The sequence below is a fragment of the Vulpes lagopus genome, chromosome 17 (assembly GCF_018345385.1).
Source record: "Vulpes lagopus strain Blue_001 chromosome 17, ASM1834538v1, whole genome shotgun sequence".
Lineage (NCBI taxonomy): Eukaryota > Metazoa > Chordata > Mammalia > Carnivora > Canidae > Vulpes > Vulpes lagopus.
The window spans coordinates 21,152,662-21,169,452 of record NC_054840.1 but is presented as its reverse complement, the minus strand read 5'-3'; the positions used below and the strand labels follow the sequence as shown (position 1 = coordinate 21,169,452).

The following is a 16,791-nucleotide window of genomic DNA, read 5'->3' as shown; positions in this document are numbered from 1 at the left end:
AACCTCATGAGGTGAATACAACATCCGCATCCTAGCCTCCTGTTTTGCAGAGAGCCAAACTGAGGCCTCACCACCTGCTCGAGGTCGCGTAGCTAGTTACTGGCCAAACCAAGACTTGAACTCCGATTTTCTATTTCTATATTCCTTTCATTCTCTCTTCTGGGAATTTGCTATATTAATAGCAAAGCAAGAAATGTCACACAAGGAAAATTGGTCTCCAAATTTAAATGCATGATGCATACACAAGAAATTACTGACTTCTCAATCCAACGGTAACACAGATTGTGTGATTTTTAGGAGGAGAAGCCTTTCTTTCCCATCCCCTTGCCTTTATTAGCGGATGTGTCAATGCACACACATGCACGCTGTGCAGCTCTCCACTCAAACTTTTCCAGTCTGTTTTTAATTCCTCTCGGAGGCTCTTCCTGCCCTGACCACCCCAGTTCCTGTCGGGGCTGCTGCTTGGGCAGGCCAAGGCCAGGCGACCTGCCGCGGGATCTGTCATGGTTACTTTGGCAGATGCAAAGGGTTTGAGGGAGGCGGAACAGCGGGCATTTCAGGAGTAGGACCAGGCTGGGTGGTTGTTGTAAACCTTTATGTTCGCCCTAATTGTAGCTCACGTGGGCAAGCAGCGTAAACATCCATGCAAATTACTAAGTTGTACTCAGAGTCCAAGGATGTCAGTAATCTCCGTGAAATTCAAGTGGAACCGAAGCCAGGCAGCCCACAGGGTTTCCCCGTATCACTACAGATCTGGCATGGACACATCAGCCGGGAAAGGGCCTCCTTTGGGTCCTGGTGCCAGGAAGGAGCTGGTGACACCCCTGGCTTCCTTGGTGGCCACGTGCGGAGGCGTACTACAAAGGGGCATAAGGAATACAGTGATAGGGGATCCTACTGGAAAGTAGAAGAGGAAACAGGCCTTCATTTTTATCTAAAGCTTTGGAGGGGGGATGAGTCAGTGCAAATGGTACAAAGGGGGATCTGAAGTCATATGTTGTCACAGACTTCGTGGCAGTGGCAGTGAGTAGCCCCAGAACCCCGCAAAGCCTCTTCTCCTATTCACTCAGACAGGTGGATTGTCAAGTCTAGGATTCTCTAGGATTCTCAAGTCTGCTGCTCCATGTGACCATGATTCAGGCTGCCGTCCAGGGACTTGGGCTTCTCGGCGGCAGTAGGACTCATTTCTTTCCCTTTTCCTTTCTCATAAATGACTCAGGAGGGTCCGTGGAGAACCACGTGTGCTCTCTTCCCAGAACTGTCATCGTGGAAGTGCATGTCCTCTGAGCTTGCTGGCTTTGCCCAATGAGACATGCCTCAGCTTTGCTTTCACCTCCTGGATGTGGTCTGCAGGGATGGGCTGCTGGGATTTCCCACTGGTCTGCAACTCGAAGTTTCTATTTCCACATTTTGACTGCCCGTTCTATATTTGCGCAAAATCCTGCTTTTTGCCTGGTTTCCTAGGGAGACAGTTTGTAAGAGCTCCTGTTTTCTGTCCATCTGGTTCGCCTGCCTGGGTTTTTGCCTGTGCACCCAGATTATTTCCTAATCTGACAGAAAGGCACTAGGTCCCAAAGAAGGGGAACTCCCTCTACCTTGGTTAAAAATAACTTTATGAAAATGAATGGTCAGTTGGGAAATCCCTCTTGTGCAAGGGGAGGAGAGGGCAGTGTGTGTGTGTGTGTGTCTGGTTGTCTAAATGTTTACAGCCTGTGATAATAAGAAAGGCAAGGTAAGTGAATTGTAGGAAGGATAGGAAATCCTATCCTATAGACACAAAGGTCATACACAAAATATAAACAGAGGCATAATAACATCCCTGCGAAGACATTCCAGCTATAGAGGTATCAGCTATGACATAGTTAAAGTAACATTACACTTGATGTCAGGGAACCTGAGTGACTGTATCATTTTAACCTCAAGCCAGGTCTTTCCATCAAGAAGAGGACTTTGTTTTATTTTTGAGATTTGGGTCCCCTGTACTGAAGGTCCTTCACAGCAAACTGCATTTACAAAGCACATGTGCATCCCTGTCCGTTTTTTTTTTTAATTATTTGTTTGTTTGTTTGTTTGTTTGTTTAATTATTTATTCATTTTTTCATGAGAGACAGAGAGAGAGAGGCAAAGACACAAACAGAGGAGAAGCAGGGAGCCCGATGTGGGACTTGATCCCGGGACTCCAGGATCATGCCCTGAGCCAAAGGCAGGTGCCAAACCATTGAGCCACCCGGGCATTGCCTCCCTGTCCATTTTTATGCTCCATGGTGCACATGCATTGACCGGCCAGAACTGTGTAGAGTGACAAGACCAGGGTCACTGCGCCGAGTTGATAATCTAATAATCAACAGCTTAATCACTAATACACGCTATGAACTTTTAGGTCTCTAGGCCTCTCTAGGCTCCATTCTACAGGAATCATGGACACACAAGGCTCCAGGAGCAGCAGGTTGAGAACCGTTAATTTAGATGATTTCTGAAGACTTTTCTGGGTTTTTTTTTAAGATTTTATTTATTCATAAGAGACACAGAGAGAGGTAGAGCCATAGAGAGAGAGAGAGAAGCAGGCTCCATGCAAAGAGCCTGATGCAGGACTCGATCCCAGGACTCTGGGATCATGCCCTGAGCCAAAGGCAGACACTCAGCCACTGAGCCACCCAGGCATCCATTTTATGGGTTCTTAGTAGCTAAATTCTGCCTTAACCTTTTCTGGGGAGAGGAAGGTGGCAGTGAAAGAGGGAGAGAAGTGTGCTTTCTTACACTATGAAACACCTATACTCCCTTCGCCCATAGAGTTATGCTAGTGAATCTACTACCCATTTGGTTCTTGCATATTCCTAAGATATTTCTGTAGTCCAGACATCCCAAGTGAGCCAGGTCCTTCATGGTGGCTCATGGGTGGAGCCTGTCTTGGGATGAAGGGGTGCAATGTCCATGCAGGTCTCACTTCAGGACATTGTCACACACCTCGTGCTGGAAATGGAGCCCCCAACAGATAGAATCTGTTGTTTCATTTAATTACTTTTCAAGATGCTATTACCAGAAATTTTTATGTAAATACATATTTTATTCCCTGAGGCATGTTAATATGAGACCAAAATTATACAACACTGAAAGGAAAACAGAATGTCCCTTTTTACCAGTTCTCTCTATGTGTTCTTGGGAACATGCTATAGGATAGCAAAGGTACTCACTTAGTCAAAACCACTTGCTTTGGTATCCAGCTTGCAGAATCATTGGAATGCAGTATTGATGCCCAATAGCTTAACATAGTTCAATTCAGTGACCATTTCCTGTTTGCCTTCAGGGGTCGGGTGCTAAGACCATGCTTTGGAAAGCACAGGCACCATTAATGAAACAGACATTTGAGAATCCCTATAATGTGCTAAAAGCATATAACCACCCTACTGGCTAGACAGTAATTGGTGCCTCAGAGGAGGCACTTATTTATTTACCAAGTACTTATATTATACTTATTACATGTCAAGCACTGTTCCGTATACTTCATTAAGCCGTATCATCTTCAGAACAGCCCTTTGGAATGCGAGCTCTGGTGTGCATGCTCTTCACCACGATGCTGTGCTCGGAGGGGTCATAGGAGGAAGGGGTTACTCTGGCCTTTAGTGTGGATCAAGGAATGAGGCATCTGAATTAGGATGTGAAGACTGGTAGCATCTATAAAGAGGTGTTTGGGAACACATGGCTCTTGGCATTCATAGCAGTGGACATAGTAGTGGTGACCGTGGTGACCTGGCAGTGGAAAATGGGCTCTGTGGCTGTGTTAAGAGAACAGTAAGTAGTGTGTTCTGGAATAGGGAGTATAGCTAAGGGGAAGGTAAGATGGAAGACAAAGCTCAGTGCTGGAGTATAAGGGACATTGAAAGTCAGAGGAAGAGAGCCCATCCATTTCATCTAATTTGTCCAAGTGGGGCCACCGGGAAATTACAAGTCTGAGACCAGTGTGGCAAGAAGACCATGCCTTGTGTCCACAGCAGCACCCCACTTGAGGTCAAGAAGCCAGCTGCAAAAACCTGCTGGCCCGAGAGAGCACCCTCAATGCATTAACCCAATTAAGCAAGCTGGACCATTTCCCTAAGAAGTATCCATTTTTGTGTTGGTGAAGGAAGCTTCCCAAATTCAACGCACCCACTTGAATACAAGTTTGGGGCCCTTCAGAGCCAAGGAACTTTGAGTTGTATACTTTTTTCTTGCTCCCTTGATCAATCTCCTCTCTTCTTGTTAAAGAGAATTTCTGGCGTATTCCTAGCTAGGCAGGGACAAGTCTCCTCTGAGGAGAAGAGAGCCAGGAATAAAGAGCCCCCTGTAGGAGCACCCTTTGGCAGGGCAAGTGCTAAGGGAAGCATCTTTGCCCACCTTGGCATCAGTTCCAACCCCCCCCCCCCCCCCCCCCCCGCCATAGCTGCAACTCACTGCCTCCCGCGTACAGGGCATCTGATGAACCAGCAAGACGAACGCGCTGACTGGAGGCTGCACAGCTCACTTTGTTAGATGTCCCCTGAGTCTTTTGGAAAGACATTAGATTCCAGAGCCTGTGTTGAGTTTAGCTGCTCGTCCTATCACCTATGCTTAAAAATTTTATAAATTTACCAACTGATTTTCTTCTAAAGATTTTGAGCGTTTCTTGTTTCCACCAATCTCCTTTTCCCTGCCCAGTCTGGCTTTTATTTAGGCCAGTGTCTGGGGGTATTTTGGGGAACATAAATAGGTCCAGAGGAGGACTTTTCCCTCTTGGAGTCAAATGTTCACATCCTGAGAGCCTCATTCTCCCTCCACCTTTGTGAAGACAACAATGCAATAAGGGTATAACCACAGCCTAGTGTGTATGATTCCAGGCTTTGGAATCAGGCAGCCCTGGACCGGACTGTAACGTGCATTATTCACCCCACTGGGTCTCAACTGTTTCATCTGTAAAATGGGTATATTTGTGTACCTGCTTCACAGGGACTTGGGGATTATTGCATTCAATTATCTATGTAAAATATGCATCTGCACACAAGTGTCCAACAAGTGTAGCCATTATTACTCCTCATAACAACATGAAGCTCTGAGGATGGATCATGCCGACCAAAGTACCTGGTTCTTTCTCTGGATGATGTTATCTGATGGAGCCATGGACCTGGACCAAAGGCAATAATAATAAATGGAAAGTTCTAAGTTCTTTTGTCCTAAGCTGAGTGGCTCCAGCTTGTCCCCACCACCTCTTCTGCAATTCCATCTCTGGGGAGAAATCTGATGGGCACCACGGATACAGGGTGGTTGCACGATTCCCCACGGCAATGCCAGACAGTTATAAAGAAGTTAATTTGGTGTAGGACCACCAGTGTTTAAGCTAGTGCTTGTTCTTGCTCCCTGTGCTTATCAGAATTATCTGGGGGAGCCTTCTAACCATGCCAACTCTGGAGCTTCAGCCCCACAGATACTGAGTTCATTGTTCATGGGTGGGAAGCAGAAGGATGAGCATGATTTTTTCAGCTCCCCACGCGATCCTGATGGGCAGCCAGGATGAAGAACCTACGACTGACAGGATGGGCAGGCCCAGGGAGGAAATGGAAGTGCTCCAGAGCGACCATGAGAAGAATTGATATAAAACAGCCCCAGCAAGTGTACGGCTAGCTGAGGCTTTGTTTCTGCCCTATCTCGTCTCGGTGTGGCATTTGCAGGCAGTACAAAACAAGAGGAGGAGTGGGCCTCAACATCAAGGATGTGAAAGCTGCTTCTAATCTTCAAATAGATAGTAGGCAGCGGCCTGAAGTGTGTAGCCTGAGGAACAACAAAAGCACCTGGTCTATGTGGGCTGAGGTGAGGGTATGTACTGATGTGAGAGCCTCAGCGTCAGGCTCTCAGAAAGGATGGAGATCTTCTTAGCTTTGTTTCCTGTCATAATAATAAAGGAATTTGGTGGTTTCCTTATGAGTCTTTAGATTTCTGTGCTTGGTTATATCTTATCTCTTTTCCCCGTGCTTTCGCATTTGTAATTTCCAAATTATGAGAGATCATCTAGTTCAGTCCCAGCTGTCTCATGTTACAGATGAGCAAACCGAGTGATGCCTATCATCTCACGGCATGGTAGTGGCAGAGCTGTCCCCCTCCCCTTGCATGACACATCCTGGTCTGTTCAGCCCTGAGTTCAAGGGTGGGAGGGCTAACTTGGGAGTATCTCCAACTTTCCAATTGGCTCTGGTTTCTCCACCAAAGCCCCAACTGTTCCCATGACACCCTGGCTGACCAAGATCTTGTTTGCAAAGATGGTGCAAATTTCTTTATTTTGAAAACATAGTTCTTACCTTAACTGCCCCAGGCACTACTGCAGAGGCACCACGACCTTGCCGAGAGCCGCTGCATGCCAAATGAGACTTAATTTTCCCTAAGTACTTAGGAGAAGAAAAACAATAATGTATATGATGGGCTTTTGGCCTGCACCCATATCCTTTAGAAGATGGAATTTGGCACAGCACATATTCTGATTTAAAGAAAAATGTTTTCTTCTGATGTAATTTGTCTAATTAATAGTTAAAAAAAAAAAAAAAAGATTGCATTTTCTTGATGCAATGTCATCTAGCCTTTGGGATTGTAGAGTTAGATGGCCCAAATCAATTGTCCTGTCTTCTGCGAAGCTTCCTAATGGATGAATCTAACCTTGGTGTTCACAGGCATTATTATATTCATGGCTCACATATAGTGCGGATCTAACCCCTCTCATATTTGTATGTTCACTCAGGAACATTTTTTTGAATGCCACCTATAGGCTAAGGTAGTTGGAGGATATGGAGGTGGTTGGTACACAGAGGATGTGGGGGGGAATGAATCGTGAGCATTAATGCTATGAAGGCAGGAATGCAGAGCACTTTTTTTAAAAAGAAGATTTTATTTGTTTATTTGATGGAGAGGGAGAGCACAAGCAGAGAGAGCAGCAGAAGCAGAGGGAGAGTGACAAGCAGATTCCCTGTTGAGCAAGGAGCCCACTACGGGGCTTGATCCTAGGACCCCAGGATCATGACCTGAGCCGAAGGCAGACGCTTAACCAACCGAGCCACTCAGGCACCCCTGTAAAGAACTTTTTAAAATAATTCTTGGATTAGCAAAGAGCAGTTAGCAGAAGTTTGTGAGCACTGAAGAGTAACATAATTAGACTTGTATTTTGAGACGGAAAACATCTGATTATGGTTTATCCATTCAATAAACACTATTTGAGTACCTTCTGCATGGCAAACACCATGCTTGGCTCTGAAGATACAAGAATTAAAAACGGTCCTTGCCCTCAAGGAGCTCACAGTCTATTGAGTTGCCTTTCTGACTTTCCCACTAGATTGTGAGCTCCTGGAGGGCAGGCACTTTTGTTCACCTGAAAAAAAGTGTAAGTCTCAGAGTTCAACCTGGATTATATTAATATTATATTAATTCCAGCTCTATTCTTTTTATTCTGTTCACCTCAGTTAACTGACCTATAAATAGGGCCTAATAGTGCCTAGCTCACTGAGATGTGGAGAGAGTAAATGAGAGAAAGATAGGATGCACTGTATGCTTCAGGAACTCTATAAGTCCAGTTCTCTTTACATCACAGTGCCTGGCACATGGCAGCCATTCAATACACCTCTGCTGCCTGGCTGGTTGGAAAGCCTCAGGTTTGGCAGGATTGCAGCCTGGAGTCTGTAGCTAGTAGGCCCCTTCTCAGCAAAGTGAGTTGCTTACTCCAGGATGTGAACTACAGTCAGGGCCAGTGTTAGGTTCTGGAAGCTCAGTTCCTCCATCCCAGGCATGCATGTTGCAAAAGTCAGAACCAAAGTCAAAAGAAAATGACGAAATTCCCTCTCTGGCCAAAATGCTATTATTTCACAAGGGCAACAAATCTTCTTGGCAGGGGAAGTTGATTTGCCTGTGCTCATGCAATCAATTGTATTTGCAGGTGACAAAGTCCTTCTCACAGTGGTTTAAAGAGGAGGTGTTGGCTGTCTCCGGCCTTTGTTTGACATTTTATTATTTCCAGAGCATTTCCACAATTCATGATCTCACTCATTCTGAATAAAGTCTCTCTGAGGTCCCAATGTAGGAATTAGTGCCCTGCATTGTAGTCATTCAATCACTGGGGAGATTGAGATTCAGGGAAGTAAAGTGACTTACCTAAATCATATAGTTTCTTGTGCTGTAAGAGGTTTGCTTTTATATCAAAGCAACTTTAGAAGGATATTAGTACTTTTTGTCTGGTTAGCACATGACAACATGTCAGGAGATCTGAGCTCATTTATTTGGCTCAGTGAGTGAGATTATTAGGAAATTCAGAATGGGATTCCTAAGATGAATTTGCTTTTCTGACCTGTGAGATCACTGTGTCTCTTCCACTGATCGTAAGGTAAAGCTATCCCATCATAGGCCATGTCTGCTACTCAAGGTATTGTAAATATTTACATTTGACAAACTCTTAAAGATTTATATAGTGCTTCCAAGGGTAGGCATCTTCAAACCTACCTTGGGAGGTATACATGGAACCTACTTGGTCCAGAATAGGCAAGTGAAGCTAGAGGTTCTGTGACATATGCTAGGTCATGTGACTAGTATGTGGCAGATTTCAGGCTTAAATCCTGTTCTCTGGTTTCTTGATCCAATGTTTGTTATAGCACATGGCACCCCAGTCTCAGATCTGACCTTTGGAGGTTAGATCTTGGTAAACCTAAACCTACAAGCTTCCACATCTGCCATAGTAAGGCTAGTAGGATGTACCCTTTGGAGTGAAGTGTGTTGCCTCAAAGGGACTGCTCCACTTGTTTGGAGAGAGGTTTGTATTTAGTTCCCAACTATACCTCCAATTTTTCTAATGCCCCCCCCCCAAATTGTTCCAAGTCTCCCTTTAATCTACAAGTTGGAAGTGAGAGCTTGGCCTAATTTCTTTGTTCCCGTCGAGCATGAGCAATAACACATTTTAAAGGATGGTAAAGAGCAGTGTGAAATATAGATGGGTTCTATAAATACCAAAATCCCTGTAGTCAGAACCAGGTAGAAGAAGAGAATGGCCAAGGCACTTTTTCTCCTTCTATATCATCCACCCTCTTCAGGAGGTAGTTTGGTAGTTAAGAACACGAATACTGGAGCCAGACAAGTCTGGATTCGAGTCTTGCCCTCTTCCTGTACTCCCTACAAGTCTGTAGGCAACCTGTTTAACTTTCTTGGGCCTTTGTTTCCTCAATTGTAGAAGGAGATTTAATTATCTTACGTGTAACTTGTAGAACAGCCGTTTTATACAACACCTGAACATTTGTAGTTGCTGATTATTGCTACCTCTTGTCACTGTTTTTTTTTTTTTTTAATCTTCATCTAAGACCCTTTCTTTTACCCCTTGAGATACTTACATCCATGTCTTCTGTAGGGGGGAGACAGTATCAGCTACATTTAATGTCAGTTTAAGATACTGTGTTACCGGGTCCCTTGCATTTCTCATTTTAGCCTTATCTGTGTAATCAAAATATGACGACTGCAGTATCGGCCACCCTGTGCCTGCCCAGGAAATACAGTTTGGATGGACCAATCTTACATTCTAGTTATGAGAGCAAAAGAACAACACAGCCAGAAATTTAGAAGGTAGAGAAGAGAAAACAAGGTGCAACACGCAATGCCACATGTGGTGCGCCATGGACGAGAGTCCTGAGTCCTGGCTTTAGTGCTCTGAGCACTCTGCATACAACTCTGGCTTCCATTTCTTCCCTGGTGAGTGGGAGCCATAAGAGTAACTACCTAAACAGGTGGTTGAGGCGATGAGGTGCATTTGAAGCATTTAAAATAAGGCCTGGCTCAATAAATTTTAGCTGTGATGATGATGATGATGGTAACGATGGTTTTTGTGTCCACATTATACATGTTGCTGCTCACAAATTACTTGGGTAATTTTTTACTTCCCCTTCTCTCTTTTCTTATCACAAGAACTATGTGCATTAGGAGACTGAAGACCATAGCCATTGGAGGAAACCAGGCTCAGAGAAGGGAAATGACCAGAGAGCCCCGGCCGCTCTCAGCGTAGAGGGACCTAGAACTCATAACAGCCAGGCTGTTCTGTCCTTACCTTCTACTTATGTTCTTAGCCAGAAAAAGGAATTCTTGACTCTTAGTTACTGAGATTGTGGATTCAGTTACAGAGGCAGGAAAGCACACCGAGCTCTTTCAGTGTGACTTTTATAATAATGCTGGCTTCGTGTGACAGGTGCCTCATCTCCCCTGGAACATAGACACGTAAGAAGCAAATAGAAAGGACTCCTGGAAACTTGCAGGCACACTTTTATGTAAAAACAGCACATAACACAATGGAACCTGCAAAAACAAACAAGCAAACAAAACCAGCTTCCAGGGCGCCCCTGATCCCTTATATGGCAGTTGGCCCTTGCAGCAGAATCCCAGGGCAGCCATGTCTCTTCACCCTGGCCCTCCTCCAGGCATTGAGTTGTTAGCACTAGAAATCATCACACTTTGTGGCTCACTTTCTTCAGCCTCTCAGTAAAGCAACTGTTTTTTTTTTTTTTTAAGTAAGCTCAATGCCGAATGTGGGGCTTGAACTGACAACCCCAAGATCAAGAGTCGCATGCTCCACCGACTGAGCCAGTCAGGTGCCCCAAAGCAACCATTTTTTTTTTTTAGATCAGCAGCAGCAGCAAAAAAATTTTTTTAAAAATAAAAGTCATGTATTTCAGTGTACTCAGTGTGTAGTGTTTGCCCGAGTCTAGACCAGCTGACTTGCTGTCCAGGGTCCCGGGGCTGATCTGCAGACATGTTTCCCCGGTGGCCTCATATATGGGATGACTGTAACAGCAGACAGCTCCCTCACTTTCACTAAAATATTCCTGACATCTTCATGCACAGCACAGACCATGAAATCATGGGGAAGAAGAACACAGAGAGACATAAGAGCCAGAGCTCAGTTACATGTGCTTTTACCTGGAATGAAAGGTGGTAACTTTTCAACCTGACTCGCTTGTGTGCGCTCTCTAGGGTCTTCACCTGGGATGTCATTCTTGTTACATCTCTGAATGTGTGAATTCCATCTTTGTCTCAGGCATCACCCTCCCCTATGAGGGTCCCCTTCATCTTCCCAGCTTAAGCCATCTCCTCTGTGTTCTGGCACCAGTGATTAAACCACTGTACTTTGAATATTTTATTTTTGGATATTTCCAAGAGGCTTGTATTTCCTATTATACTCCTAGAGGGCGGGACCCATATTTCAGTTATTTCCGTGGTGCTAATAACATACTAGGCACACAGCAAATGTATTTGGGACAAATGTATTATTTACAAACATCTCAGTTGTGTTGGGTTTTTGTGTTTATTAGAAGTTTTCTAAGTTGCATCTCATAAGTGAAAGGACATGTTCCATGCTACTGTAACATCTAGTTACTTGTTTGCCAGAAGACTCTATATTCAAGAAGCACTGAAGCCTGAGTGCATAAGCCTTGTCCTGAGGGTTGAGGCAGGCATTGCTGAAAGACCTGGGTCAGTGACTGTTTTATATTCCTTAACTAGAGTAGGAGTCAAGTCAGTAATAACTTGCTTCCCACCTATTACCCTGGAGAGTTAGAATGATAGAGATGGGCAGAGTTTATGAGGATATTTATGTTGGTATTATAATAACCATCCTTTGTATGTTTGAGGCACTTATATTAAACCAGTGCATTCTGATTGGAGTGACAATTTGGGCCTCATTTTTCTGTGTCTTCATCTCTAGTCGCTGGAACCTGGGAGAAGGTTTCTAGGATCAGAGTGCTTGGGTCCAGATCCTAGCTCTTTCTCATACCGGCTCTGTGCCTTGGGGCCCATTATTTAGCTTATCTCTGTGTTTCCTCCTCGGTAAAGGGAGGTAGCAGAAGTACTCATGTCACTGGATTACTTCAGAGGTTAAAGGAGAGAACGTGTGTACAGAGTAGTGACTCCACAGACGTTATTGTCGTCATCCTCAGGCATTGTGTAAGACCCCAGGTGAAGAAAATTCTCCCCATGTGACAAGTATCTCTGAAAGGCATGCCATTAGGAAACAGTAGCTAAGACAGAGGAGAGAGGAGGGATTAAAGCCAGTCTGAGTAAGACTCTGAGCTCACCTGTAGCAACGGGAAGCTCAGGGGGTCTGTATAAACTGAGGAGAAACACCCTTTGCTAAGTCGAGGAGAAGGCGCCTGCACGGGGATGGTACCAGCGGAGCCTGACCAAATCCTCTGTGGACCACATCTGTTTGTGCCAGCTGTTGTCAGCCTGTGTAGGCTCGCTGAGAATAACAGCAATGATTTTCACTTTATAGCAACTTCCATCTTGGGATCTCAGAATGCTGCATAAATGTAGATTAGAGCTCCCAAAATTTTTGCCAAGAATGAGCGTACTTTATAGGGCATCAAGAATGCATCGCTGTTCTCAGTGCATCTTTCATGATAGAGTGAACTCACTCGGTTTGAATTAGACTTGCTTCCCCGATTTGAGCTTCCTTCCTGACTCTACCACTCATTTCCTAGGTGACCTTGGATGACTCAGTTTCCTCCCTGACGCTCAGTTTTAACGTCATAAATGAAGGGACTCCTCTACCACTCAGTGACCTCCAGTGTGGCTTCTGTTTCTAAAATTCGCAGAGTCTGCAGGGGATCTGGAGTTTCCTCCCAGGTAGACTGCTTGACACATTTTGGAAAGGCTTTGGTGCTTGTCAAATGGAATACTTTCATAGAAGTTTTCTTCATGGTTAGGCCATCATCCAGCAGAAGAGAATATTACTTTGGTTGCTCGAAAATGGCATCATCTCTCAGTTTTTCACATGAAAGTATGAAAGTGGATTCCTATCTTCTACATGAGTTTCCTTTAACCCACCTTTAACTACAATGCTACTTATCATTTCCTTTTACTATTTTAAGATCTGGCATTAACACACCACCTTGTATCAGAGACTGATGAAGTAAGTAGTCTTTTTTTTTTTTTTTTTAAGTAAGTAAGTAGTCCTTTGAAGAGCAGTTCTCCTTCCCTTGCTGAATTGTGAGTGAAGATCTCAGAAATGACCATGCCTCTCAAAGTCCTATACTCGGTCCATCTGCAGCAGGATTATCCTGGGTGCTTACTATTTTCTCAGTTGCCCTCTTTCTATGAGGAGGAAATATTGCATCATAAAATGTAGTATTCGTGCTTTAGAAAGGTTCCTTTGATAGTTCAAGACTTTGTAATAAATGATTAAATTCCCCTAAAACATCTGGGCTCCTGGGAGGCTCAGTCAGTTAATTGTCCAACTCTTGGTTTCGGCTCAGGTGGTGGTGTCAGGGTGGTGAGATCCAGCCCTACATCGGGTCTCAACATCGGGGGCTCCATGATCATGCTTAGCAGGGAATCTGCTTGAGATTCCCTCTCCTTCTCCCCCTGCCCTTCCTCCCAATGCCATTCTCTCTCTCTTTCTCTCTCTCTCTCTCTCTCTCACACACACACACACACAAATAAATACATCTTTTAAAAAAATTCCCCTAAAAAGTCATAAAATCCCACTAATAAAATGCAGATGGGTTGAGCAGCTGGGAGAGATTGTGTGGTTGGTTAAACGTGCACTTTCTGGAGTTGATGACTAGATTCAAATTCCAAATTCCCATTTCTCATCAGGGGGATCCCAGTGCCTCAGTTTTCTCATTTGTAAAATCAGAATAGTAATCATCTAATGGGTGGGTGTGATGAGTAAATGAGTTGATGTAAAATATTTTGAGCACCACTTGGCCCCCACTGAACACTCAGTGGTCCTTACTAATTTTCAGTCTCGTCAGCTATAAATCGGTAAATATCATAAATTAATCACTTATGCATTTCTGTCAGAGTTTATGGAAGGGTATATTCCTTCAAGGGGATTACTATTATTTGAATCATGGCTGATGAGCAGTTAGCCATGTTAAAGCTGCTGGTCTTTACATTTATAGCAGAGTGTGCTCGTTTCTCCTCTACCACAGTACTGATGAATGACACTGACTCATTCATATTCCCTGATCCACCTTCCTGCCACATTTGAAAGACATCCGTAGCTCAGATGTGACAGACTGCTTGTGAGCATTTAATACAAGTCATAAGCGGCTGTTAAATATTAGCACATACCGTGTATCATTTTAGGTATTACTCACAATGGCCCTGACATGGGGCATTCCCCCTCTCTTGCCTGCCCCCAACCCCATTTACAGATGCAGAAGCTAATGCTAAGAGATGTTTTTTTTTTAAAAAAAATGTTATACAAAAGAAGCAGTATAGCTTGGTATTTGCACCAGCTTTGTCTGTTTCTGAAGCCCACACTTTCTCCATTACACCACAATCAATGTTTCTGAAAGTAGAAGGGGCCACATTGGTCTCCAACCTCTGATATAATTAGCATCATGCTTTAATCAGTGAGGTTGACTGTCTTGATTAACCTTTATGATAGATCATGTAAGTTTCATATTTCTAAATGAATATATAGAGGCAGCTGTAAATTAGTGGAAAAACACTGAGCTTGGATCCGAAGACTCATGTTTAACTCCTGGCTCTGCCACTCATTATGGGTGTGATTTTGGCTAAGTCACTTAACATAGTCACTTAAGCCACTAACTTGGTTTGTTTCTTTGTACAGAAAACATGCTCTCATGCTTTGGAAAGTATTAACTAAAATCTAGTTTGTGTGTGAGTGTTATGCTGGGGTTCTCCGTTGGCTGTAAAGGAGCATAAAACTACAAAGCATTTTCTTTCTTTCCCTCAAGTCCTAAAATCAAGCCCCCTGATCTTCTTGATATGTTTTTGGTATGCTCCAGTCCATTGTACCCTTTCTTTCCTCTGAATCCATCTTATCCACTGATCTGTTCACATGATACTTATACCATATTTTTAAGGATAGTAATAATTTCTTAACTAGTGCAAGCAGCTAAATGATTCACATGGACCTCCTTATTGAACTCATGAGGTAAACTCAGTTGATGCCATTTTATGATTTAGGCAACTAATAGTCCCATGAAACATCCTGCCCTGGGTCACTCTGTTGGTAAGTAGAGGATGTGGGACTTGAACCCAAGCAAGTAAGTAGCCCCTAGAGCCTATATTCTCAAGTGTCTAAGCCATGCTCACTACCATCAACAGTTCGATTCTTTGCTTTATTCTTTTATTTCTCCTTCATGGAGATTATGAATTCCTTGAACCGGGTATCTCTCAATTATCTTGATGATTGCCTTAATACCTAATTACTAGTATTTGTGGATAATTTAATGTAGATTTCACCAGAGGCTACAGTGTTCCTCACCTCTCGCATACCCTGCAAGCAAGGACTTTTGACTCCCTCTTCTTTGTCTCCAGCCAGAAGCTCATCTTCCCACAGTGTTGAACTACTTTGATTTGATTTTCACAGGTCAAGCAGAAAACCTTTTCTCTGTTATTCTTGTGGAGACACTTTGCCTGCCTTCCTGCCAAGGCCCAGAAATCCACTATGATCAGTGCGTCTGTCAAAGGGTATGCTCGTTTGCTGCCAGTGGCATTGTTACTGAACAAAACACATGGCCTTTCTTTGCATCCAAAGTGCCTTGGATCGCTGAGCAAGACTCTTTCTGACTCAAATGAAAACCACCTTGCCTTAGGTGATAGATGGGGAGTTAACCATTTGTTGGCTGGCGTGCATTTCCCACGAAAAAACTCAAAAACAGCAATTTACCTCAGCCATGGAAAGTGATGTGCCAAGCGTCATATTTGCATATTAAAACCGAAAAACTGATTTGCATGTTATTTCAGTGTCTTGTGTCACGTTCAGGCATCTGTCAAGCCCACTAGATAAAAACAGCTTGTACAGTAGGAAAGTGTTTCTGTGCATATCGGGACTGAAAATCTAGGTGCCTTTATTTTTTTCAACAAATTGTCCCCACCTGAGGTTCTCCATTCCCTTTTGACTTCATATGTGAAAAGAGGAGAGAAAAGACAGAAATTCCATGTTTTATAAAGTCTGCTTATTATTTTCTAAGTCTCATCCATTTTTAACCATATTCCATGTAGATAATTTTAAAATTATTAGGAAACAATTTAAAGTACTCATTATCCTACTATCTTAGCCTGAGCTATTAACATTTTGGTGTATTTCCCTCTAGTAACTGCTTTTTTTTTTTTTTTAATACCTACCTGCATAGATACGTACACTGGCCCTGCCCCTCTTACATATATGTTTTTAGACATTTGGAATTATTAGATGTACTATTTTAATATCTTGTGAATGGCAACAATTATGAGACAGTCTAAATAACATGACAATGGCAAGAATTATGAGACAGTCCAAATAATAAGAAGGAATTGCAAAATTCCCCATCTTGAACATGGTGGATTAGAACCACAGTCAGGGCTGGAGCCCTGGTAAAAGGCACACTGTGACGTCTGATAGAAGTTTATTAAAATGTAGCTTCTGAAAAAAAAAATAATAAAATAAAATAAAATAAAATAAAATAAAATAAAATAAAATAAAATAAAATGTAGCTTCTGGTTGAGGATGACTCTTCCATGGGACAGTGCACAGAAATGAGTATGTTGTGGTTAAGACCTTTCTTCCCAAAGTTGGAGCAACTAGCTCTTTCTATTGTCCCAGGCAACCAAATGAAGATGAATGATCTTCTCAGAAGTCACTGTAGGCACTGCCAGTGGGGTATAGCAAAGACCAAGACCTGGTTTAGTTTGAAAACAACCTGGAAAGACAGCTCATTCCATTCATCAAACTTTTATGTCTCATGTCTCATCGAGGTGAAACCTGCCAATGGAAATAATGTCTTGTAATTATCCTGCCTTTATTGCAGCTAATCCCTTAGA

At 43.4% G+C, this 16,791-nt stretch overlaps 1 protein-coding gene and 1 long non-coding RNA gene across 25 annotated transcripts in view; one reads left to right on the top strand and one right to left on the bottom strand.

Moving 5' to 3' along the window:
* The window catches only part of LOC121477519 (LIM domain containing preferred translocation partner in lipoma), a 667,092-nt gene that overhangs the window by 472,567 nt on the left and 177,734 nt on the right, over positions 1-16,791 (top strand). The window lies entirely within an intron of this gene.
* Positions 16,405-16,791, bottom strand: part of LOC121477522 — a 32,575-nt gene continuing 32,188 nt past the window's right edge. For both annotated transcript variants that reach the window (XR_005984273.1, XR_005984272.1), the window contains one exon: positions 16,405-16,732. This is a non-coding gene — a long non-coding RNA (uncharacterized LOC121477522). The remainder of the gene's footprint in view (positions 16,733-16,791) is intronic.